Here is a 24,663-nt window from a genome sequence, read left to right on the forward strand (position 1 = left end):
AATTCCAAAACGCTCGAGGGTTTGAACGGAAGCGTGATTGAAGATGCAAAACATATAATTTATGGCGATATCTGTTATATGATCTGTAAGCGGATGCTGCATATTTAAATAACCTACGCGTGTACGGTGAACGCCAAGTCCGGTAAGCACGTGTAGCCCGTTTTCGATCCCTAAGCAGAGAGCGCAGATGGCGGTCGCACCATGGAGGGGAAGAAGGTGGTCTGAAGAGAGGAGAACAGGAGTTTAAGGAAGTGATAAGGATAGCATTGAACTGTGTTACAGCCTCATTGATGGACGTACATTCAAACAAAAATGACCAATCAATAGAGGACAAAATTACACGCAGCCTAGCATAGTCAGCCTTCTTATAATTATAAATAGGACTAAGATTAACACTTTACACTGGTGTCAACAGGTAAGTTGGCAGTGGATAGATATTCAATTTCAAAAACAAACGGAGGATGGTGGTCATCAATTTTTACAAGAGGAAGATCTGCCTCATAAACGGAACACGGCGTGAAGTTAAGAGAAAACAATAGTATAAGGTCAAGCACACGACCATTATGGTTTGGAATATTGTTTAGTTGACAAAATTCCATAACGTTGAATAAATAGACAAAAGGTGCATGACATAGCAACGCATTATGAGGTGTATAGTGCTGGAAAGGTGTCGTTAAATTAACAGAATTTATCCACTGCAGAGAAGATTGATTAAAATCACCAAGAAGAATAAGTTGATCCTTGTTACGCAAGCGGGCTTTGACATCGTGAACGCATTCTAAAAGTTTTTCAAACGTACGCATATCAGCTGCTAAGTAGGGTGGGACATAGATAACACCTATTATATATTAAAGCACTCATTTTTAATCACAACCCACACACACTCAAGCGGCGCGGCATTTACAGAAATAGGCGCTGATGCTAAACTGGTCGAAACAGCAATGAGAACACCGCCACCGCGAGTACGAGAACTATTATTTATGTTACGATCACAACGGTAAACGATAAATTTATCACTACTAAAGAGCATACTATTGGGTAAAGAATCATCAGCCGAGGTTTCAGTGAAAACTATCACATTAAAATCAGCAGCATCGGCCGCAAGCCTCAAATCAGTACATTTTGATCGTAACCCACGAGTGTTCTGATAGTAAATACTTAGCTATTCATTTGGTTCATTTGACAACGACGGTTGTCTAGCGTGATCACCACGGGTACGCTTAACAGCGGCAGGCAGGTTGTCTGGAGGCGACCGATCCGAAGGTTTACGAGAGGATCCAATCGTTCTCGCAGGAATGAACACCGATGAAGACGATGACGGAATCGACGAGGTTGATTGAAGAGCAGGAAGCACGGAAGTAGGCTCGGAACAGGTGTCACTCAGTGGATGAGAGAGAGCCGAAGGCAGAGAAGCACTCTGAGAAGGCATGCTGGCCAAGCGTGGTGTACTCAGAGAGCCGAAGTTAGATGGATCGTTTACGGGAGCATCTAATCGGGCGACGATAGATTTAACGGTGTTAGTGTTGCTTGCACTATCGATATTTTTGGCCGACTCATCTGTAAGCGTGTCGTTCACTGACACTACAGGGAGATGACGATTTTGGTAATCGATGAACTCTCGGAACACGAGAGACGGAGGCCAAGTGGCCGGAGAGAGAGCTTCTTCGCGCTTGCTGGAAGGTACACCGACCTTAAACGATACGAATGACATCATTTCGACGTTGGCGCCAAGTTTTACGAGACGACGCACCACAACGTCCGATGGAGCAAGCGCAAGTCGATTAGTAACCATGGTAATGACCAGTGGCGGATTAAGGGTATCGGGGGATTTCTGCCCTAGGCAGAAAGACTAGTTGCGGCCCCTGTAAGTGGTAAATGTTGTTGGGACGGGAGGAGTGGCACTAAACTTGCTGTTGGGATATTGAACAGTAAACTTGAAATGCCGTCGGGGGCCGCTTCGATCATCAGGCACAGATTCTAAAATTTTTGCTGACGTGGGGGGGGGGGGGGAGGTGCAAATGATTCGTCAGCCTTGGGGCCCCAACGGGGGCTTCCGGGCGCCCTTGTCGCTAGTACTCTGTCCCTACGGCATATTATAGAATGGCGATCTACGGGGCTCCTAAATCGGCGGGGCCCCAGGCGACCGCCTAGTCCGCCTACCGTTAGATCCGCCACTGGTAATGACATGCTTATCCGTTACAGATGTGTCGAAGCGCGACATAAAAATCCACGACAATGACTGTGGCCTTGGAGCCACAAATACTGGATCATATGTACTCCCCGATCCCGTTCCTTGTTGCATTGCAGGCGCAGGAGGCACTGCCGGCCAGGGAGCCGGAGGGAGGTGACGAGATGGTAGATCGAGGGGTAGTGATGTTCGGAGAGGGCACCGTGCGTCTCTCATACCATATGCAGAATCAAACGAGGCACTCTCACTAAATAGATCCTGCTTAAGACGGTGAAGCAGATCCGCTCTTATCGAGTTAATGGCGTTTCCTAGAGACAAGAAAATGCCATCCATTGAATTGACCAAGGCGGCCTCAATCTCCGGAAACAATACAGGCTTTTTCGATTTACGCAAGGCATCACATTGTTTGCATAGCCAGCACAGACCACAATCTGCCAACAATTCACTTAACGTGGATTCAGAGACACCGGCACAGTGAGCATGGAACAAACGGCCACACATCCCCGAACACGACAAGTGTAATGGATCACCATTTGGATTAATTGCCGTAGAGCAAATTGCACAGATAGTCATTATGATAAAACTGTTACACTGGAAAGCAGGCACACAACGAGTGATATCGCAAAGCAAATGTGTGCAAAAGTCACAAGCGATCAAATTTTGCCAGCCACAGGGCGATTAATCAAGCCGCGTTAAAACACTGGAATAAGCAGGAGCGATCAAAACCACGTCTGTGCGTCACCAAGCGGAGAGAGTGAGTTTATGTTCCACCCTTCGTGAACACCTCTGCTACCCTTACTAAACCGTCAGGCCCTGTATATGTTTTAACTATTCGACCCATTTTCCACAACTGAGGAGGCATATTATCCTCTTTCATCAGCACTAACATATCTGGTTTAACATTAGCCTGTTTTGTGATCCATTTACTTCGCACTTGTAATTCGTTCAAATATTCGTTTGACCATCTTGTCCAAAATTGATCCCTTAACTGCTGAATTCTTTGCCATCTATTTAATCTATTTTCCGCAACATCAATATACGAGCGCTCCGCAACACCTACCAAGGGTCGATTGATCATAAAGTGCGCTGGTGTCAAACATTCAAGCTCATGTGGATGACTTGAATGCGCGTACAGTGGTCTAGAATTCAAAATCGCTTCATTCTGACATAGTAAGGTATAGAATTCAAAGATTGTTAACGACGCTGTCTTGTACACATTTTTGAGTACCGCCTTTACACTTTTAACCCCGTTCTCCCAAATTCCACCAAAATGTGGAGCGTTAGGAGGGGTGTGATTCCAACTAATATCCTTTGCTTGACAAAATTCAACGAATCCCTGAGCTGCAATAGCTTTCTTATAAGCGCCTCACATATTCGCACCCACAAAGTTCATGCCGTTGTCACTAAATACCTCCTGTGGTATTTCTCTATGTGACACGAACCTTTTAAAATCCGCCAAAAACGCTTCCGTCGTTAGATTTTCGACAGCCTCCAGATGTATTACCTTGGTTACCATGCATACAAATAAGCAAATGTAACCCTTTGTGCTTCGATCAGGAATACGGCGGGTTTCCTCATCGAAGGGTTACATTTGCATATTTGTACGCATGGTAACCAAGGTAATACATCTGAATCTAAAACCTTTTTTGTCTCGCTTTTAATGTGTTTCTTCAGATAGCCCTGTATGCCCATATTTGAACTGAAGTATTGATTTAATGGCTGATAGTTTACAGCAGAAGATCCCGCTTCATCGTCTATGTTAAAAGTTTGAGTAATTGGTTGCTTTTGCTTTAAATGCGACACAGTTTTATGCACTTAATGCAAATGCCGCTTCAAGTTCTAAATAGTTCGAAATCCTTAATCACCTTTAAACAATAAAAGCACTTTGCGCCAGTTTCTACCTAACTAAAATGATCTCAGACAGGGCTTGTTGTTGCGTTTGTTGGAGCCATCATATCTGTGGAAATGTTTCATACAACTGTTTAAGTTTTTGTTTCTTATCTACCAAGAATAATGTTACCTTTGATCGCCGTGCAATTATTAATTTTTTACTTATTTCCATGGAGCGTAGATTGATTTCTGGTTTACAAATCAAAGATCACAACAAATGGCATATCAAAGTTCAGTTTATCAATACAATCATGGTTTCAGAAATGTTAATTACCACTAGTTAAGGCCCGGTAAAACCTACCGGATACACGCGAGTTGCGAGGTGCTCACAAACTCGGATTAGCCTGTAAACTCTAGAAGTATGAGATGTAGCAATACGACTCATGCGCTTACAATGAACAGCCGTTTTATACATCAATGTACCTTTTGTTTTGGAACCACAACCCTTTGCTTTTACGTCTAAATGATCAGTATTTTAAATAATATGATTTTGTACTTACTTCGAATTATTCGTTATAACGATTCGTTTTGTGCTTTTAGAGAGTAGTAATATATCCTGAATACATTTTGAAAATCATATACTATATAGTATGTTTTTTATTGCAATATTCATAGACTGCTAAAAAAAAGGAGCAAGGCCTTTAGTTTGACAATGATTTCATTACAGTTAGTCGAACTATGTGCGTCTAACAGTTGAATTACGTTGAAGCGTCAACAACTTCCATGTAGACGATGTTTTTCGTGGATACTCCTTGATCATCTTTCTTTCAGGATTGCCAATCAGTATGCTCATATTTTCCCTAGACGTCACGCGCGACAATGCAACGTATAGTTGACCATGAACAAACACATTCCTTGGTAGATACAAACCCAGCTGATTGAACGATTGTCGTTGTGACTTGTTTATCCTCGCGAAGCAAGTTTGGATAGGAAATTGCCTTCGACGGAATAGTGCGCCATTGTCGTTACTATCGCAATAGATTCTTGGAAGCAGCACGTCATTACCACGACGCTTGCCTAAAAAAATACGGGCATGAATGCAATTCGCCTTCATTTCGATGTTCTGCAACCGTGTGCCATTGCACAATCCCATCGTGGTATTGAGGTTGCGTAGAAGCAAAACTGGGACCATATCTCTATAATCGTATAACTCGTATAATCGCAGACCGCTCAAGTTAATTGAGTTAAGGTACTCTGGTGGAAGTTGAAGATGTTCCTGCTCCCCTGGATTCACGTGAGTCTGGAAGTGAATCAACTGAACGGTTCTCCATGAGCCTCTCGGGTAGTCGGTCCAATACAACATTATTGATGGTAGTAACATCAGGGTTCAACGGTGATAGTATGGATCGATCCGAGAATAACTTTGGGTCCCGATAGAAGCGATGGAGTTCTGGATACACCTTGGTGATCAGTGAGCGCAGATGCGAGCGAGCTAACCCATTTGATTGAGGATGATAAGGTGGTTATTTAGTTATATTACAAACGTGTAATGGCCCTTTAGCGCTGTCTGCTGCATGGGGCTATGTTGACTCCAATTGACGTTTACGAAGTTAACCACGAGGCGCGCGAAAGGGAACGATCGAAGACGACGGCGGCCATCGCGAATTGTAATATTATAAATAGAGGCGAGAGATACGCTCTCGTCCTTTTTTTCTGCTACCGCGAATAAAGACACGTTCTTTATAGTTCGTTAAAACAAAGTTTTTATAAAACGTGTCTAGTCTATTCAATGCGGTTAGGAAAGAAGTTGCATTTGCAACATTCTATAAAGAACGTGTAATACTGCGTATTAGGTGAACTTCTACCGCGTTCGAACTCTAGTTGTCCTTAACAATAAAAACTATCACACGTGAAAATCATTCTACTAGGTCGCCGGTGTGTATTGTTGTGTAAGTCTCGGGAGTGAACCGCGAGTTCGCTAGTAAAACGCGAAGTGTTCATCCGGAGCGTAACGTAAATCGGTGCGAGAAGTGACGCGAATTTAGAAGTGATAAGTTAAAATTTTAAGCAACAGCCCTGAAACAGAAGCCTCCTGCGAACAGCTCGCTGAACACGAGCAGCAAGCTGGATCCACGATGAGATCGAGCGCACGGAGTGGCGGGGCGAGGGACGCAACGTCTGGGATGGTCGTTCAGCAGCACGAGCAACAAGCGGCGCCGTCGACGAGCTCGATTGTGCGAAACACCGAGGCGAAGGACGCAACGCCAGGAAAGGTGAGAGTATCGGCGACCCCGGATGCGTTAGCAGCTCGTGAGCATGTGGTACGTAGGAGAAGACTTGAGCTTGATCGGCTTGAGTTCGAAGCGGAGAAGGCTCGTAAGGAGATTGAATTCGAGGAACGTGAACTGGAAATTTTGCGGCAATTTGGTCAAGTAGGCTCGTCGGGTCAAGTGGAGAAAACCGTAGCGTGGCTTACCGAGACGGACCGTATCGGTATGGCTACTGGAGTGCAACGCGATGGCGGCAGCGCTGGGCACCAACGCCTGAGTCATCACCCGTTAACACCTACGGGAAGCCGTGCTAGCTTTCCCCCACATTACGATCCGACATGGTTCTATGATCAACGAGCGACTGAAGAGCAAGAGTATGCGGCGTGACGTTGCGCGGTGGATAATTCCTTTACGAAAGGTCGTGAAAGCCATCACGTTAGGCAGTACAATTTGAACTCGACAAATGTACAAAATGGTGGTACAAACCACGTGTCATCATCGCCATGCGCCGGCCTCGGAAGCACGGAGCTTAATCAAAGCCATGGGAATGCGCGGCATGCAATCGGAAGTGAACTGCCTTCCTTTAGCGGTGCAATTTCAGAATGGCCAATATTTTATGCGCATTTTAAACGTTCATCTGCTGCTTGTGGCTACACCGAGGAGGAGAACCTTCTGCGTCTGCAAAAGGCTCTTCGTGGACCTTCTTTGGAGGCTGTTGAGGATCTGCTGCTACTTCCTAACAGCTTGAACGAGACGCTAGGTGTCCTGGAAGCGGAATTTGGAAGGCAGGAACTGGTCGTAGACACCTTGATCGAGAAAGTGAGGACGATGCCTGCTCCCAAAATTGAAAAACTGGAAACGATGGCAGCGTTTGGATCAGCTGTACGGAAAATGTGCGCTGCGATTCGAATCTCCGGGCTACGCGACTACCAATGCAACGTCGCGCTTCTGAAGGAACTATCGGCGAAGCTTTCCCCGACTACGCGCTTGGAATGGGGGCGGTACAAACTGCGCCTGCCTGAGGTAACGCTTATGGATTTCGGTAAGTGGATCACGGAGATAGGAGCGGGCGCAAAGCTAGAGGTGAGTCCCAACACTAACACCGACCAATATAACCGTGGGAATACCGGTCGATCACAACCACCTAGAAGGGCCCGGGCGTATTTAAATGTTCATGAAACTACCTCTACTAACGAAGCACCCCGTCAACGCTCATGCCTAATGTGTCGCGGTACTTGTAGAAGTCTAGGCGAGTGTTTTAGATTCCTTGATTTGACTCCTACCGATAGGCGAGCATTTGTGAGGAGACAACCCGCACGACAAAATCGAGCAGTTTTGTAGCTCGGATTTTCGATCGCTTTCCACCAAAAGCGATCGAAAAAGCGAGCAGAAATGTCAGGGAAAACGCTTGGATTCCGATCGAAGAAATATATCAATCCAAAAATTTCAGCGCTGAAAATTTCGAAATATCTCATTTATAATTTTTTAACAATTTTGAATGCGAAATATTTCACAGCCATGCGCTGTGAAATATGTTTGCAGTTTGAGTTTGAGAAGTTTTCGATCGCTTTGCGCAGCGGGAAGAGTTGTGCCGGAAGTGTTTGAAGTTCCATAACAATGGCTGTTATGTGAAGTCTGAGTGTGGGAGAGATGGGTGTGACGGAATGCATCATCCTTTGCTGCACAAAGAAGCTGAAACTACCCGGCAAGCGGTGGTATCTCAGGAGCATTGTTTTACCCACTGTGGTTCAAGTGACGGCATCCTCTTTCAATATGTACCAGTGGTCCTCTACGGCTCAAATAAAACCATTCGTACCGTTGCATTCATTGATAATGGATCGTCCTCTACGTTTGTTGATCATTCCCTGGTAGAGGAGCTTAAAGTAGAGGGAACTCCCAGTCCCATTTGCCTAAAATGGACTGGAAACACAACAAGAAACGAAGCGGGTTCGCTAAAGGTTTCACTTCGCATATCAGGTATACATGACGGAGCATCCATTCATGAAATATCAGGGGCTCACGCCATGCACAATTTATCTTTGCCCGTGCAATCGGTTTCTTCCAAGCAGCTCATGGAAAGATATAAGCACCTCCGTGGGGTGCCCTTTAGTACGTATTATAATCAGGCACCACGAATACTCATCGGAACCGATAACAGTAACCTAGGAAAGCCGATAAAGACCAAGGAAGGGAAAAATGATGAACCGATCGCATTAAAAACTCGACTCGGTTGGACGATTTATGGTCGATGTCCGATTGCCTCTTCATCCGCTAATAGTGATACACACTGCTTCCACATATGCGAATGTGAAGAAACTGGCAACGAAGCCCTAACTGATGCTGTGAAAAGGTACTTCGCCCTCGAGTCGTTAGGGATTTTCAATCAATCTCAAACGCTAATGTCCACAGATGATACCAGGGCCATTCAAATACTGACAAGGGAGACTCACCTGAAGTCCGGTAGGTTTGAAACCGGTTTGTTATGGAAATACGATGATGTTCGATTACCTTGTAATAAAGACATTGCATTGCGGCGCAACGAATGTTTAAGGAAGAAAATGCGAAGGGATCCTGCATTAGCCAAAGCTATCATAGAAAAAATGAGAGATTACGAGAGGAAGGGATACATTCGACGCGTAGAAAAGGAAGAGTTGGTTGAACGAAAATCACGCGATTGGTATCTGCCTATATTTCCGGTAATAAATCAAAACAAGCCGGGAAACCTTCGAATGGTTTTTGACGCGGCCGCAAAAGTTCATGGGGTGAGCCTTAATACCTTTCTTCTCTCAGGACCGGATCAACTAGCAGAACTAATGAGCGTTCTTCATAAATTTCGAGAGTTTCGCGTAGCCGTGGCTGGTGACATCCGCGAAATGTTTTTTCAAATCAACATGAAGAAGGAAGATCAGCGCAGCCAGCTGATCTTCTGGGATGAAAAAGAGACACATAATGCTGAGCCGACAACGTACGCCGTGACTGTTATGACATTTGGTGCAACGTGCTCACCAGGTACAGCTCACTTCGTCAAGAATAATAACGCCGAAAGGTTTGCTGAACAGTTCCCGCGTGCCGTCCATTGTATCAAATACGAGCACTATGTGGACGATATGCTCGCCAGCGCAGAAACGAGCGAAGAAGCGGCGCAGCTTGCTGAGACAGTGCGGCACATCCATGCGGAAGGAGGATTTGAAATACGCAACTGGGTGTCAAATTCTAATGAAGTGTTGGAGCGGCTACGATGGGGAGTCAGCCAGGAGGATGGTCGAGGTGTGGTCATGGACTCGTCGACGGAAAAAGTATTAGGTATGTGGTGGGAGACTACAACGGATTCCTTTATTTTTCGCCTGAATTTAAAACACGATAAAGGTCTTCTATCTGGTACGCGAATGCCAACGAAGCGGGAAGTACTGCGCACATTGATGCTTGTATACGATCCATTGGGTCTTGTTGGAAATTTTCTAATGTTTATGAAGATTCTGCTTCAGGAAATCTGGCGTGCAGGCTACAGCTGGGACCAACAGATCGATCGGGACTGTGCGGAGAAATGGCTTAAATGGATTAGCGCTTTACCATCACTTCAGTCCGTCCGGATTCCACGTTGCTACCGTGTAAAAACATCCGCCGCGGTGCGAAATGTACAGTTGCACATCTTCTGTGATGCCAGTGAAAATGGGATGGCAGCAGTAGCATACTTTCGTTTCGAAGAGGACAACACAATTGAATGCTCGCTAATAGGGTCGAAAACGCGCGTGAGCCCGTTGAAGTTCTTGTCGATACCGCGACTAGAGCTACAAGCAACAGTGATCGGGGTTCGACTAGCGACGAGCATTGTAAAATATCATCGAATGAAGATCACGCGGAGGATTTTCTGGACAGATTCTAGAAACGTAATGAGCTGGCTGAAATCTGATCATCGCAGATATAGTCCGTTTGTCGCGTTCCGGGTCAGCGAGTTCCTAGAGTCGACAGAGGTAAAGGAGTGGAGGTGGCTTCCTACTAAGGCAAACGTCGCAGACGAAGGAACCAAGTGGCAGAGGATCCCTGATATGAATCCGTCGAGCAGATGGTTTCGAGGGCCCAGTTTTTTATGGAGTCCCGAGGATGAATGGCCCGTTGACAACCATATCTCTAGCGATACACCGGAGGAACTACGCCGTAACGTACTCCATCATTCCGTGAGTGATCCACTAATAACGTTTGATAGATTTTCCAGATGGACGAGGCTTGAAAGATCGATAGGCTACGTGGTCCGGTTCGTTAACAATGCTCGACATCGGCTGACCGAAACGCCAGTAACCCGAGGACCGCTGACACAGGAGGAACTCTTGGCATCCGAACGCATTATATTTGCTCAAGTTCAACTGGAAGCGTTCCCAGAAGAAGTAAAGTTGCTGAAGCAGCAAGCAAGGGAAGAAAGAGAAGTGAACAGAGCACTACAGAAAAGCAGCGCCCTTTACAAATTGTCGCCGGAGCTGGACGATTGTAGGTTAATAAGGATGCGAGGACGTCTGGATATCTGCTCAAAAGCTAGTGAACCGTTGAGAAAGCTGGTGATCCTGCCACGCCGACATCACGTTACCGGGCTGATACTTCTGGCATATCACGTGAAATATCGTCACTGCAACCATCGTACCGCTGTAAACGAGCTTGGAGCGAGGTACTACATACCACGAGTCTTGGCCGAGTATAACCGAATACGGCATTCTTGTCAGTACTGTAAAAATGCGAATGCAGCACCGAAACCACCTATGATGGGTAGTATACCGAGATGTTGGGCAATGTGCATTTACTTATACTAGGCTGGACTATTTCGGACCGATGTTAGTGGTCGTGGGACGTAGAACAGAAAAACGATGGGGAGTTATCTTTACGTGCCTCACAACCCGGGCAATCCACTTGGAACTGGCGCATTCTCTCAATACGACATCGTGCATCTTGGCCATACGTCGCTTCGTAGCACGGCGCGGGCCTCCGAGAGAAATCATAAGCGACCGTGGGACAAACTTCATCGGAGCGTCAAGGGAACTGAAGGAGGCAGTATCAGAGGTAAACGAAGATGAATTAATTTGTGAGTTCTCTACTTCAACTTTTAGATGGACGTTTAACCCCCCTGCAGCACCCCACTTTGGTGGATGCTGGGAGCGCCTGGTACGATCTGTGAAGCAAATCTTGTGCAAGTTCAACCTGCCACGACTCCCATCGGATGAAGTGCTGCAGTCTACCTTAGCCGAAGTGGAGATGATTATAAACTCGCGGCCGCTAACATATGTACCACTAAACGATGAGATGGACATGCCTATAACGCCTAATCACCTTCTATTAGGCAGCTCCGACGGTACCAAGCGCTCTGTCCCGTTTGATGATTCACCAGCAACGGTATCAGCAACGTGGAGAACAACGCAGCGGAACGCTGACATCTCCTGGAAGAGGTGGGTCGCGGATTACCTGCCCACACTCACTCGCCGCTCGAAATGGTTCCAGTCGGTACGGCCCATCAAAGAAGGAGATGTCGTGATCATCGTGGACGCAAACCTGCCCCGCAATACCTGGCCAAAGGGGCGCGTGCTAGCAGTAGTGCGATCTGGAGATGGACAGGTCAGACGAGCCACGGTGCAAACAGCGAACGGAATTTTAGAGCGACCAGCTACAAAACTCGCAGTGCTGGACGTGAAACCCATGGAAGACGAAGAAAGTGGTAAGTTTCCCGATGTTACTAAGGATTGTGAGGGATAGGAGCCCTGGGGCACCAAACAGCGATACGGGTTTTAAAGTGATAACGAGCGGTTTTCACTGATGGGGAGAATATTACAAACGTGTAATGGCCCTTTAGCGCTGTCTGCTGCATGGGCCTATGTCGACTCCAATTGACGTTTACGAAGTTAACCACGAGGCGCGCGAAAGGGAACGATCGAAGACGACGGCGGCCATCGCGAATTGTAATATTGAAATAGAGGCGAGAGATACGCTCTCGTCCTTTTTTCCTGCTACTGCGAATAAAGACACGTTCTTTATAGTTCGTTAAAACAAAGTTTTTATAAAACGTGTCTAGTCTATTCAATGCGATTAGGAAAGAAGTTGCATTTGCAACAAGTTACTTTTACACCTCTCTCAAAAAATTCACAAATGATTCAGAATTGAACGGCGGACCGTTATCAGTAACCACTTCCTGAGCAATTCCAAAATAATCAAAAAAAAATTCTATCTGCTCTATTATGTCGTTAGCTTTGGCCATATTTAACAAACGCACATCTATAAACTTCGAATGCGCATCTACTATTATTAATAATGTTCTAGATTCAAAATAAAATAAATCGATACGAATCCTTTCATACGGATTTCCACCTGAAGGCCATTTTGTTTCTACTATCTCTTTGCAAACTGGTTGACAAGCTTGACAAATCGAACATTTTGTTACAAAATCCGAAATATGCTTATCCATTCCCAACCACCAAACCAACTTCCTCGCACTAATTTTCATCTTTACGATACCATCGTGATTGGCGTGAATTTTGTTGAGTATATCGTTTCTTAATATTTTTGGAATCACTATTCTATCATCGAAAAATAATATTCCGTTTTCTATTCCTAAACGATTTTTCACTTTGCTATAAGCTTTCAACCCTGGCTCTAAATTATTTTTCCATCCATATTTCACCAAATTATAAACATTCCTGATTTCACCATCTTGTAATTGGTGTTTTTTTATCACCTCGATTTCAATTTGTGAAATATTTTTTTAGCACATTTACTCCCAAATTCACATTTTGCAGTTCATTTTCTTCAGGCAACGGTAATCTGGACATGGCATCTACATTTGACATTAACTTCCCTGCCTCATGTTCAATCGAACAATTATAATTCGCTTAAAATAACAACCAACGTTGCAGCCTTGCTGCTGTAATTGCAGAAGTTCCTTTCGACGGATTGAATATTTCTTTAACGCCACTATTATCCGTAATTAATTTTAATGCCCTTCCATACACATATTTGTGAAACTTTTTTATGCCAAATATTACCGCTAATGCCTCCCTATGCACTTGTGCATAATTCATTTGCGCTGCAGTTAACGTGGATGATGCAAACCCTGTTGGTTTTTCTTTACCATCGATTATATGGGATAAAATTGCTCCTTCACCAAAAGGACTAGCATCCACTTGCAATACCAACGGTTTGCTCTCATCATAAGGTATTAACACTTGATGATCTACTAACTGATTTTTCGACTTATCGAAAGCTAATTGACACTGCTCCGTCCATTCGAACTTAGTTTGTTTCCTCAAAAGGTTATACAAAGGATGTATTAAATTTGCTAAACTGGGTATGAAGCGATGATAATAGTTCACCAACCCTAAATAAGCTTGCAGTTGCGTTACATTCTTCGGAACGGGTGCATTAACAATCGCTCTCACTTTATACTCGTTAGGATAAATACCCTTGTTTGATATTATATATCCTAAATAGTCAATACTGCTTTTGAACTAGACTGATTTGGCTACATTGATTTTTACATTATGCGTTTTCAATTTCCACAAAATTTTGTATAAACGCTCTTTACATTGCTGCATATTGGTACCTCCTACCAAAATATCATCGATATACGCGATTCCTTCTGTATCTTGCAATACTTGATCTATCAACGATTGAAATATTGCCGGTGCTGAATGTATGCCAAAAGGCATACGAGTATATTCAAATAATCCCTTATGCGTGTTTACCGTACATATTTCACGAGACGTTTCCGATAATAACACTTGCAAGTACGCTCCCGACAAATCTATCTTGCAAAATACTTTCCATGCTGCTATTTTAGCAAAAATATCTTCCACTTTCGGTAACGGGTAATTTTCCACTGATAATTGCCTATTCAATACCACTTTACCGTCCAAACACAAACGTATACTTCCGTCTTGCTTCTTCACTATTACAATTGGACTTGTCCATTTTGAAAATCGTGTTGGCCGTAAAACACCTTCTGCTACAAGCTTGTCTAAAGCTTCTTCTACTTTACGCTGCATTGAGTATGGCACTTGGTACGCTTTATGAAATACAGGACCACAACCTGCCTTTAATACTAAATCCGCCTTAAAACCCTCAATTGTTTCGTTCTCTCCTGATTTTATAACTTTCGGAAGTTTCAAGTTTCGGAAATTTCTTTGCTGTTTCCATAACTAAATCCGTTTCTATAGCTTTTATCTCAAACACTTTTCTTCAGTTTGGAAATAATAAATCCAACCCATCTCGTCCTAATAAAGGACTTACTTCCCTTTCCGTAGGAATAATTACCAACTCTAACTTTTCTTCTTTTTCCGCTTTTGGCATTCTAACCTTCACTTCAATTTTACCGATGGGTTTTAACGATTGACCCGACGCCGATATACATGACATGGTGGTCGGTTTCACCTCTACTTGGCTAAATACATCCGCACCGCCAACACATCACCTGTTGCCCTCGCTGCTGGTTCACCAGTTGCTGCTTTGCTGCTTTCTGCATGGCCGCCAACACGTTTTTCTCTCTGTCGGTCATTGCCTCGTTCTGCTCTTGCCCTGCTTCCCAAGATCGAGCAATTTCACATGCTCGCACGAATTTTAAATCTTGCTTCTTTAGCAGCCGTTTGCAAGCTCCAGATCGTACACGCCAGCCACGAATTGATCTCTTAGAGCGTCTGATAAGAAGCAGCCGAAATCACACGTCTGTGCCGCTGCCTTCAGCTCAATGATGTACTCAGCAATCGACTGTTTCGCTGTGTTGTGTCCGCACAAATGAAACGTAAGACGGTGGTGTACGGCACAAACAGAATATATATTTTATCACTATCTTTGGAATATGTTCAACCGTTTACAATAACAAATAATACCACACAATAACACGCAATGCGGGACGGCTGGTCCTGCTCGCGACGCGATCCTCACTGAAGACGTCACAGGATGACAGCCCTGCTGTCAACAGTGAGCCCTCAGGATGAGGCAGCGGTCTGTCCACAACATCTCCCCGTTTTAATTTAGCCGGTCAAGCTTAAGCCGACGCAGCGGTTTTATTACGAATAAAACCGGCGTGGCAAGCGTACGGGTCATGGGACGCTACGTAACGGGGGAGAGTGCAGACCGGCCTCCATGCCATACGCTCAAACGGGATGAGCGTTGCGGGCTGCAACAGGGGGCAGCCGATATGCTGCGCTCGCTCGTTCCGTTGCAGCCGCTGTGGTGTTGTTGTTGTTGGTGCAACTGCAGCATGATGCTGTTGCCGTAGGACATTGCACCGGACGCCGATGATGCTGATGAGGCAGCTCTCCGGATGCTGCTGCCGTTGAGGCGTCGATGTGCGGCTGAACAGGGGGCGGCCGATAATAAATAATACCACACAATAACACGCAATGCGGGGAGAGGACAACTGGTCCTACTCGCGCCACGATCCTCACTGAGGACGTCACAGGATGACAGCCCTGCTGTCAACAGTGAGCCCTCAGGATGAGGCAGCGGTCTGTCCACAACACGCTGTCTGCTTACACTTTCTGAGTAGATAACGCTTGGACACAACGTTCACGTTGGGCTTGAAATGCTTCTCCAACACCTTCACTAAATCTGCATACGTTTTATCTCGTGGATCATCCGGTGCACACAACTTTATTGCCACCGAATACAACGACGCACCAGCCATAGTGATCAACACTGGCACTTTTTTTTCTACCGCAATATCATTAACGGTGAAATACATTTCCAGTCGATGAATATACTCTTTGAAACTTTCTCCCATTACGTAGGGCTCTTTGTTTCCTATTTGAATCATCTTTTTATTTGCGGATTTTCTTCTTTGACCTTTTTTTTATCCTCGTCGCCAATATTACGTGGTTCAACCATGAGTGCTTTTATTGAACTGACCATATAATCTTACACTAAACTGAGCCATAACACCGATCTCAGTAACACCTAGTTACATGCTATAATTACGCATATGTATATATACTACAATCATCTTCCAGTTTGTTGGTGCGGGGCAAAACCATGTCCATTGGTAGCTTTGCCAGTGATGGATCCAATCCGGAAAATGCAACATGACGCCCCTCACCGATTTGAAGCAAAAAGTCTACAAAGGTTAGTAAATCGCTGGCATGACTTACGTCGGGGGTCGATCGCACTCGCATGTTGATAGTCCGCTGCTTGATAAAGTGCTGCCAAAGCACGCTATGCTTGATGCACTGATCGATTATCTGTGTCTCCGTTCCCTTAGCTAAAATCGGAAGAATCTGACGGAACTCACCTGAGAGCAGCATAACTATACCTCCGAAAGGCCGCCGAACACCGATGATACCTTGAAGTGTGCGATCGACTGCTTCAAGTGCGTACCGACTGGCCATGGAAGCTTCATCCCATACGATGAGCGAAGTCCCGCGTATTAACTCTGCTAGTTTAGACTGTACGAGTATAGCACATTTAGAACGATCGTCCAGATCGAGTGGTAGCTTTAAGGACGAATGGACGGTTTTACCACCGCTAAGCAGCAAGGCGGCAATCCCGCTCGACGCTGTCGCTAGTGCGATTTTATCTTGACGACGCGTAAATGCAAGAATTGAGTGTGGAGTGCAAAGCAATTTTTAAATAAATAAATAAATAAATAAATAAATACCCTACGTTGGTCCTCATTCAGCAGATCTACGGCAGCAAGTGTATTATCGAGAACGCTCGCAGAGTAGTTTCGTTCAGCGGCGATCAATGAGTTCGTACCGTCATTGATTGGGTACTCTTGAACGTGAGGATAGTCGAGCTGCGGCATATTCGGATAGCATGTCCGATCCTTTGGCGGTGTAGCAAGTCGAAGGAAGTGATCAATTTCGCTGAGGGCACGAAATGCACGAAAAAACACAACAGTTTTAACACTGTTGTTGTTGACAGTTGTCAAGCTTTACCCCCCAAGTAGCAACCGAAGCCTGTTTCTCCCAGTTTCAACCCCCTCATGTCCAAAAACTGCCTTCGCTCTCTATTCCTATCCCATTTCTACATTCTACAACGTTTGTTGCGTTCTCGCTCATCAGAGTGTTAGTCAATTCTCTCTTGCCACACGAAGAGAATTCTCCTGCACACTTCGTGTGTTTGATTCTACCCATCCCTGTTGAACACACGTCATTTTCTTCCATCGCACTCATCAGGGTGTTTGCTCTTTTCCATCCAAGCCAAAGAGCGACTTCAGTGTGCTCTGAACCGTGGACGTGAGAGTGTGTGTTTGTGTGCTGCGTGAACTATTTTTCCTGCGTGAACTATTTTTCCTGCGTGAAACACGTTCCATACTGCGCCATCCGCGGTGTTCTTTCTGCTTCATCGGAGGACGAATTTTTATCATCTAATTGTTTGGGTAAGTGTCCTTTTCTAAGTGTTTAGTGCTATGTGACATTTATTCTAATTCTAATATTATTCTAATATGCAATGTTTTGCACATTACAAGTTTCAGATGTGTGCTGCTACCGCTAGCTGTTCCTCAAATTACTTAAAAAGTGTGACACTGTGTGCACAGGCGTTCAAGTTGCAATTGATCCTCAAGCACAAAGGTAAGTTTGTCACATCTTTAAATGAAGTGTAATCTTTTTAACAAAGTGTGTCTATTGATTGTGTATTTTCATCAACAGCCTTCATACAACACCGCGGTTTAGGTGCGCCAAATCTGATGACATCTTTCCTGAACCAAGCAGGCTGAACACGCGCACCACCACGGGCTCCAGCGCGGTGTGAAGAGGGAAGAAGAAAAGACAGAATTGGAAACAGCCGCACCAGGCTTCCAACCACTGTGTGTGTGTGAATGTAAGTATGTGAGAACACATGTGTGAATCCTCTTTGGGAACTGCAAAAAGAAGAGAATAAAGAGTGTGAAGCAGCTAGACTGCCGCAACCAAATCAAGAGAGTGAATTCTCATTTCAATCCGAAAAACTGGGAGAGAGTGATGACATGCGAGAGAGAATAAAACTAGAAACACCCCTACAAACAAAGAGCGGGTAATTTTTATCATGGTGTGCGTAAAAACCTAGAATCAAGCCGATGGAAGATTTCGTAGGCTTAAAAAAAGGGGAGAGAATCGGTACCGTGGTTTTCTCCAGCTCCCATATAAAATACACGGTGCGCTCTCTCGGTTTCCGAGGTTCTTTCTAGTTTTTCGAGAATACTTTTAAAAGAACCTCGGAAACCGAGAAAGCGCACCGTGTATTTTATATGGGAGCGGGAGAAAACCGCGGTATCGATTCTCTCCCTTTTTTAAGCCTACGAAATCTTCCATCGGCTTGATTCTAGGTTTTTACACACACCATGATAAAAATTACCCGCTCTTTGTCCGTAGGGACGAGAGAGGACACGACCCAGATAGCAAAGCCGAAGGCCTTTGTATGGGAGTCATCGCGCTGATCAAGGCTCACTTTTTCGCGCGCATAAAGCAAAATGTGCGCGAAGGTGAAAACAACCCGAAAGCGCTTCGTGTCCTCTCTCGTGTTTCTAGTTCTATTCTCTCTCGCATGTCATCACTCTCTCCCAGTTTTTTGGATTGAAATGAGAATTCACTCTCTTGATTTGGTTGCGGCAGTCTAGCTGCTTCACACTCTTTATTCTCTTCTTTTTGCAGTTCCCACAAGAGGATTCACACATGTGTTCTCACATACTTACATTCACACACACACGGTGGTTGGAAGCCTGGTGCGGCTGTTTCCAATTCTGTCTTTTCTTCTTCCCTCTTCACACCGCGCTGGAGCCCGTGGTGGTGCGCGTGTTCAGCCTGCTTGGTTCAGGAAAGATGTCATCAGATTTGGCGCGCCTAAACCGCGGTGTTGTATGAAGGCTGTTGATGAAAATACACAATCAATAGACACACTTTGTTAAAAAGATTACACTTCATTTAAAGATGTGACAAACTTACCTTTGTGCTTGAGGATCAATTGAAACTTGAACGCCTGTGCACACAGTGTCACACTTTTTAAGTAATTTGAGGAACAGCTAGCGGTAGCAGCACACATCTGAAACTTGTAATGTGCAAAACATTGCATATTAGAATAATATTAGAATTAGAATAAATGTCACATAGCACTAAACACTTAGAAAAGGACACTTACCCAAACAATTAGATGATAAAAATTCGTCCTCCGATGAAGCAGAAAGAACACCGCGGATGGCGCAGTATGGAACGTGTTTCACGCAGGAAAAATAGTTCACGCAGGAAAAATAGTTCACGCAGCACACAAACACACACTCTCACGTCCACGGTTCAGAGCACACTGAAGTCGCTCTTTGGCTTGGATGGAAAAGAGCAAACACCCTGATGAGTGCGATGGAAGAAAATGACGTGTGTTCAACAGGGATGGGTAGAATCAAACACACGAAGTGTGCAGGAGAATTCTCTTCGTGTGGCAAGAGAGAATTGACTAACACCCTGATGAGCGAGAACGCAACAAACGTTGTAGAATGTAGAAATGGGATAGGAATAGTGAGCGAAGGCAGTTTTTGGACATGAGGGGGTTGAAACTGGGAGAAACAGGCTTCGGTTGCTACTTGGGTGGGCCCTTTCTTCGTTACGGTGCGTCCGTTGTACCGACGACGGTATTCTGGGAATCCCTTATCGCTGGCATGCGTCTGGTCGCAGAAGGGTTTCGGGTAACGTTTCGAACAAACCCCGTCCTTCATATACGGAGATTGCCGATTGTTGTTTGTTGGTCGGGTCCGGGATTTTGCCAGAAACGAATTTATCATAATCATCCGGCGTCTGAGGCTTGTCGTCATCCCCGAGAATAAGTAGTAGATGCGCATGAGGCAATCCGCGCTTCTGAAATTCTATAACGTACACCTATACGACTTCCAACTCGAGACGTGACATCGGGGCGATCGGACGCATGATGACCTGGTTCGAGATTTTCCGTGATCTCAGGCCACTTGGGATTGCACGTGATGGTTATGAAAAGATCCAGTTTTCCAAGAGCTCGAACGATGGCCATCGCATCCTGGTACTGTGCTCGCAATACCTTCGATCCGAGAGTGCAGACGGATTGGAATGTTTTGGCATGAACCTGCTGACATTCGCTCGTACGCGTGCTTAAATAACCCCGCCAAAGAGTTGTGGTCTGTGAGTACACGTTGTAGGATCGACATGATGGACCGATCCAAACCCGCACAGAAGGACATATTTGTCTCCAGCATTGCGTTGTACTGGTTAGCATCACTGGAGTCTTAAAAGTATAACTGAGCAAATAAAGGTACACGTCCAGGTAGATTTGTCAGGGAACTAATGCGGTGACATAGTGCTCCCTGGATACGGTAATTATACACCCCACCAGTAGCAACAGTCTCGTCTTGTCGTACGGGGTCATTAGCTCTGGCCGAGGCGACCATCGACGTGAAAGCAAACGCGTTGTGTAATTACGGATGTCCTTAATAAAGGTGGTATTGTTGAATAATTGAATCAACTCTGGTGGAGGTCGGTCGAACGATGACAGCATCACCTGGCCACTGTTGCAGCATACCGTAGGTGCTTCACCAGGCCACTTAGGCGCACTACAATATGCACTACATCTATGCCGTGGTGCTTCGGTCTTCCGTCGTAGTCGCAAGTCATCCGGATTAAAATGCAGCACAGAAGGCTGCTGCGGCAAAGATGGCGCAGCTGATGGTTTAGAAAGCAAAGTCTCCGGTTGTACAAATGTTTGCAATTAGATTGTTGCAGTAGATTACGGCGATGCATAGCTTAATTAATTAATTGTTTGCAGTAGATTACGGCGATGCATAGCTTCCAGCTTAAGTGCAAGTCGTCGTTTTTTCGCAGCAGGTGTTTCGTTTGGTGGAGGGGTGGCAAACTCACCATCCAATGATACGTCCAGGTCAGAGCCGACATTGATTGCGTTCTGTCCTTGTTGTAGAGCAGCAGTATACAGGCGTTGCCGTCAAATTTTGGCCGTGAGTCATGTATTTTTGTCTCGTAGGCGTCAATTTTTGACAGTGTGCATCAATTTTTGTCTCGTAGGCGTCAATTTTTGACAGTGTGCATCAATTTTTGTCTCGTAGGCGTCAATTTTTGTCAGTGCGCATCAATTTTTGTCTTAAAAGCACCAAATTTTGTCTCATGGTCACAAATTTTTGTCTCTTGCTATTTTTTCGTTATTTTAATATTTTAATAATTGCAGAATGGATAACACAATAAAAGTAGTTATACAATGCAAAGGAATTAATTCAGGAATTCTATTTATTTCACATAGTTTTACGTCCTTTTTATAATAATATAAAGACAATTTAGAGAAGATTAATCTTCCATTATTTCTTCATTTTGGCATCGGGGCAAATAGTTGAATAAATTCCTAAAATAGTTCTCGCAATCCGTACGGGTTATCATTGTACTGCCATTTTCAATTAAGGAGTACAAACTATCTTCATTTTCTGGAGTCCCTCGTTTAACGATATTCTTCCATTTTGAGAACATATTCTCTATAGGGTTCAAAAATGGCGAATACGGAGGCAGAAACATTATTTTGAACCCTGTATGTGTTTCGACCAGCTCTTCAACCCTTGCAGAATGATGGAACCTAACGTTGTCCATAATTAATACGCCGGCTGTTATATTTTTTTCCTCTAATTTTTGAAAAAGATCTTCCAAAAATGCCACGAAAGAGTCTGTGTTGAACGGAAAAGGTTGCGAGGAATAACTGATGATTTCATGTTTGTTGATCGCACAACAAATTGAAATATTTTTAGATCGGATATAGGGTACTCTTTGCACTGCCGGTCGGCCGACTAAAGCCCTACCGTATCCTAATCGCATAGATACATTAAAGCCCACCTCGTCAATGAATATCATATTTGATTCAGGAATTGTCGCTAAATTAGCCATAAAGTCAAGTGCATAAGATTTAAGAATGCTTAATGTAGAATTACAATTTCGCCTCTCTGGTATTTTTGATGTACGTTTAAAAGAAAAATTGAAATTTTTGATTGACCTCTGAATGGTGGACGTGCTAACAATCACATTACATTGATTTTCTAGTCTGCGTTTAATTTCTTTTAACGACAAACAGCAATCCTCGTCTAACCATTGCCTTATTTTGTTTTGGGCGTCTTCATTCACTTTTGATGTTGATGGATTACCTCGTTTTTGAATTGACACATTCCCTGTTTCCCTATATTTTTTTAAGAATTGCATTCACTGTTGTACGCTGTATTCCTAACAATTCTCCTATTTCTTTTGGTAGTTTTCCGCTATTGTGCAAGGAGCACACTCGCTCTCGATCTGCGTTTGTCGTTAGATGATTTTTTTACTCATGTTTTGTCGAACATAAAAAAAAACTAATTTTGGAATCCAGGAAGTTTACTTTGCTGAAGTTCTGCAAAAACATAAAAATGTTACTTTACCACGTTTTATGAAGACAAAAAAACATTTTAACTTACGCAATAAACACAAAAGCTGGGGAAGCTTGCAGTGATTTTATAGCTTTATGTATTCTGAAACATCCAAACTAAATTTTTCATGCACGTTGCCAGTTGTATTGTTTTGGAATAATCTCAATTTTGCTTTCATTTAGGTGCATAAATGACTGCAGATTGATCCCGCGTACTTTGACAAATCTGGATTTGACAATTAGGGAACCACAGATTTATAAAAAGCTTAGCAGTCTCCAGAGGTATCCCCGTTCATGATGGCGACCAAAATCAGATACATAAACCTGCCTGTTGTCTATTTATCCACCTTGCTCAAATGACGCTTTCAGATACAGCACACGTAATTCAATTAGGTACACTTGAACTAAATGATTGATTGTTTGAAATGAAATGAACTTTGCGGGTTGAAATTAATTTTATGGTAATCATTAGTGCTCTGTACATATTTTATATTTGTTTCCCGTTAAAATATATATGTGTGTGGATAATTTTGCGTTATCAACATAATTTTCTATGCATGGGTTACGTTTTTGAGCTGCTTATTTGTCTAAAAAACAAGTGTCTTCAATTAAATTTCACTAGGTGTAGCTGTGCGATACGTATATACTGGTGAGTTGCTCACTCAAAAGCAATCAGCTGCATTGATCTACGTACCTCAAATTTAGTCAAAAATTTTGAAGCATTTTCCTTAAAATACCAATAAAATATTCATAAACCACAGATTTTTATTGAAATGAAATGTTAGTACAATTAAATAACCCTAGCTACGCGTCAAATCAGGTAAACTCATGTAGATATATTAAGAGGCAAAATTTCATGAACAAGCGACAAAAATTGGTGACCATGGTACAAAAATTGGTGACCATGGGACAAAAATTGGTGTTTCCAGACAAAAATTGATGCGCACTGACAAAAATTGACGCCTTCGAGACAAAAATTGATGCACACTGTCAAAAATTGACGCCTTCGAGACAAAAATTGATGCACACTGTCAAAAATTGGTGACTTCGAGCCAAAATTTGACGGCAACGGCTGTATGTTGACGTGGAGCCCGTCCTCTGCTTTGATACATCCTCCAAGGTAGATTCCCTTACTCGTTTGCGATGGCGGTAAAGCGCTCTGTTAATCCGTGCAAAGCGCTTCCTGCGCTCACCCTCCGTTGCGAACTGGAGAGAATGATATATCGCCCAAATTTCTGCTTCAATCGCTTCTTCCTGCCTAGTGCCTAATGTGCCTCCGACTCTGTTCATGATGAGACCTTTTTTTATGTTTTTTAAACTGTTTTACCAAAAACATTGAAAAGACCAAACATGGACACACAGTACACATGCACGTAATCAACACACAATGGCTAAAAATAAAAATTAAACACCAAGGGCACTCAGAATCTTACTTGCAACTGCAGCTTTTCTTGCGCAGCACTAATTGTTCCTCTTAAGCAATGCAATGCAATGCCATCTTTTCCGAATTTCGAAGGGATCTACAGCTTTTTGTAATACTAATCAAACGTTATGTAATGTGTTCAAGAAACTAACTGTTGACATATGGCATCCTTTGATCCCAGTCAAAAGTAAAAAAACTCTCACTCCAAACGTCACTGTGACTGGTCGAAGATTCTTTGCGCTCCGACTATTTTCTATATTATTCCGTGGAAACCTGTATCTTTGCTGAACCAGTTGCTGGTGTAGGTGATTCCATTGCCTGGTGTTGTTTAACAACTGGATTATTCACCGTCAATCACCTGGAAACGTTTTCCGGCCCACAATCATTACGTCGCTTCAACATCACAATCAATCGCTCATCCACAAAGCAATGGCTGGTATTTGTTCCGCCTGCGCTAACGACATCGTAGCTGTCGATCGCATTGTGAAATGCCAGGGTTGGTGCAACTCTGAGTTTCACTTCTCATGCAGCGGACTTTCTGAGGAACTGTCCGCTACTATAGAGTCCTGTGCACAACTTTTTTGGGCTTGTAAAGCCTGTGTAAAGTT

General features: G+C 44.0%; 1 long non-coding RNA gene across 1 annotated transcript; it reads right to left on the reverse strand.

Moving 5' to 3' along the window:
- Positions 1-18,831: 18,831 nt before the first annotated feature.
- LOC133393608 (uncharacterized) lies at positions 18,832-20,171 on the reverse strand. The gene is made up of 3 exons (XR_009766278.1): positions 19,369-20,171; positions 19,176-19,278; positions 18,832-19,097 (listed from the first exon to the last, which is right to left on the reverse strand). It is a non-coding gene; the product is annotated as an uncharacterized LOC133393608 (long non-coding RNA).
- Between the last annotated feature and the right edge of the window lie 4,492 nt (positions 20,172-24,663).

Source organism: Anopheles gambiae, chromosome 3 (assembly GCF_943734735.2).
Source record: "Anopheles gambiae chromosome 3, idAnoGambNW_F1_1, whole genome shotgun sequence".
Lineage (NCBI taxonomy): Eukaryota > Metazoa > Arthropoda > Insecta > Diptera > Culicidae > Anopheles > Anopheles gambiae.